Source organism: Microtus ochrogaster, chromosome 24, assembly GCF_000317375.1.
Source record: "Microtus ochrogaster isolate Prairie Vole_2 chromosome 24, MicOch1.0, whole genome shotgun sequence".
Classification (NCBI taxonomy): domain Eukaryota; kingdom Metazoa; phylum Chordata; class Mammalia; order Rodentia; family Cricetidae; genus Microtus; species Microtus ochrogaster.
Genome location: NC_022024.1, coordinates 20,428,041 through 20,430,685, shown reverse-complemented (window position 1 = coordinate 20,430,685; position 2,645 = coordinate 20,428,041).

Below are 2,645 nucleotides of genomic sequence, written 5' to 3'. Positions count from 1 at the left end.
GACTTTAAGACTTATTTTGTAACAACATAATTTATCAGCTTGCAATTGACGTCAAGGTATGGTTATTTTGGACAGACGGGTGATCTGACATACACTGAATGTATTGTGGCAGAAGACCTGACAAAGATTTGTATGTATAGTCTATGCAGGAAAAAAAACTATACAAATGATGAAATCAATACAATCTTAGAATTTGTTGGTTGAATATAGCATGAAGCAAATTTCATTTTTTTTTATAATAAGGTCTGAGAAAATTTGATTAAGAGTTACCTTAAAATAACTGTAAATTCTTGATTTTGCTGATTTCTAATTTAGGGTTTTGTGACTGATTAATCTTACAAAGAAGATATTATGACCTCAAGAGATACCCCATTCCAACAGTTCAATATTTCTCCCTGTTTCTTCAGGAAACAAATCTAAGTTTATATTGGTAAGTTTTGAAATTATTGAACTTTAGTTTTCAATTTTTGTAAGATATAAATTAAAATTACTAGCTTCTGATTTTAATGACGGCATGCTTCCATACTTTACAGTTTAAACTTAATATAGTAAAGCTAATCCATTTTATTAATGAGAAAGAAAAGAAAGGCAGAAAACTCGGTCTCCATTATAATCAACAATCTCTATTCATGGAAAAGAGTGCTTTTGGTTTTGATGATTGAATGCTGGTAAAACTAGACTAGAGAAGCTGGTGTGAAGAAGAGAATTACTGAAGGGATGGGAACTTGAAACCTGTTTCTTTATTGACAGTAATAAATATTTTCATATTTTAGCTCTAACACTTATTATCTCCATAAGACAAAATAATTTCCAAAATGTTATTTTTTTTCAATTGTAAAAATGGGAATAAGCTTCCTCACAGTACCTTGTGCCTGTGTATTTGCATTTGCCACATGTTTCCTAAACAACACGATAAAAGAAATCAAATTTTGAATATTTTTACTATAGTCACAATATAGTATCTGCCACATGGCATATGGTTGGTGAGTGAATAAAAGAACAGATGGAAAGAAATAGAATTATAACTGTAAAAAAATCTTTATTTTTTGAACAAAAATGCATTATGGAAAGATTGCTTTGATCCTCTTTTTTCCCAAAGGAAATGAATAGAAGGAACTAAAAAACACCCTTGCTATGACTTCACCAATTTTCCTTCCCAACCATCACTATGTATGTGCTCTGCAATTAGTGCCTCTGATCATGTCTTCCGGTGCTTCCTTCACACACTGGAACATTTGAGTCAACCCAGACAAATGCTACCCACATAAAGTATCAGTGCAAACTATATTAAAACTGAAGTGCAATTCCTGAATTGGGCGTATAAAGTATACGCTCATATCCCACATAAAAGTTTTGAAAGTGTTGGCCATCCTCTTGGACGGCCAGAAATTCCCCATGACCCACACCACATCTTGAGCCTCATTTGCAGGGTGGAAAATGAACTTCAGTTGTGCCGTAGCCCACATTTCCTATCCTTTGAGGCTCTAGCAAAAAAAAAAAAAAAAAAAAAAAAAAAGCCTTTATCCTTCGCTGCTCATGTGATAATACTTCATGACTTCATTGAAGTTGCCTCATAAACTATAATGATAAACAGAAGGCTTTTCCTTTTTCTAGTGGGAACGCTTTTTAAAAAGATGTATAATTTCCCGTGTGGTTTGGGGTACCATATGGCTTTTTCCTACTGGTTTTAGACATTTTTGAAGACACTAATGTTGAGCTTATCCTTAAGTTTTAAGAGGCCCTCAAATTGATCACAGCCTTCATCATCAGTATGATGCCCGTAGCACGTATAATATACCCATTTGGTGGAAAGCTGAAATGAGCGGCAGTGTTAGCAGGTCCTGAGTGCCGTTGTGAACGCTAAATCATGGTGTGGTTTGTTCAACATCAGGTTCTTGTTTTAGTTTTCTTAAATAGATTTTTCAACTTTGATAGACGGGGCTATTTATAGACATTTTAAAGCGAATGCTTGTACGACTCGTATTTTCATAAGCCACAAAGCACCAGATCAAAGCCGCCTCAACTTGGAAATCAACATAAGTGGAACACAGTGGCTTTCCTGGTCCTTTTTAGTCTTAACTCCAGAGAAAAATCTACACCCTTTAGGTTTTAAAGTGAAATGTGAGTAGAACATCCTATGCCAGTGCCAGGCAAAAACTTCTAAATAAACTTAAGAGAACATGTTTGCCCTTAATGTGTGACAGCATGTCTGTTAACTTAATTTTGTTTATCTTTATATCTAGTTCATCCATGTGGCCATTCAAACCTATTCATTGCCTATTTCCTGTATAGGATTCCTGCTATGATGTCCCCCACCTGGGATCATCATATCGCTATGTCAGTCTTTCCAATTTATGTCACTCCCCCACTTCTGACTTTGACCACAGTATCAACTTGGCTCCGCTTGGCTAGTAGTGTTTCCCATTAAATATAAATGGTATTGGTTCATCATTGTCAAATATGAGAATATTTGCTGAAAATGCTTGAACTGTTTCCTGCCTTCTTCTGCTTTAAGATAAAGCCAGGAAAGAGAGAATTTCAAAAAGAAAAAAATTCCACAGGAATATCATCTTTTCACTTTTTTGCTGTTTCTAAGAATCTTTGAAATTAATATGAATCAACAATAAAACAAGTATACATATATA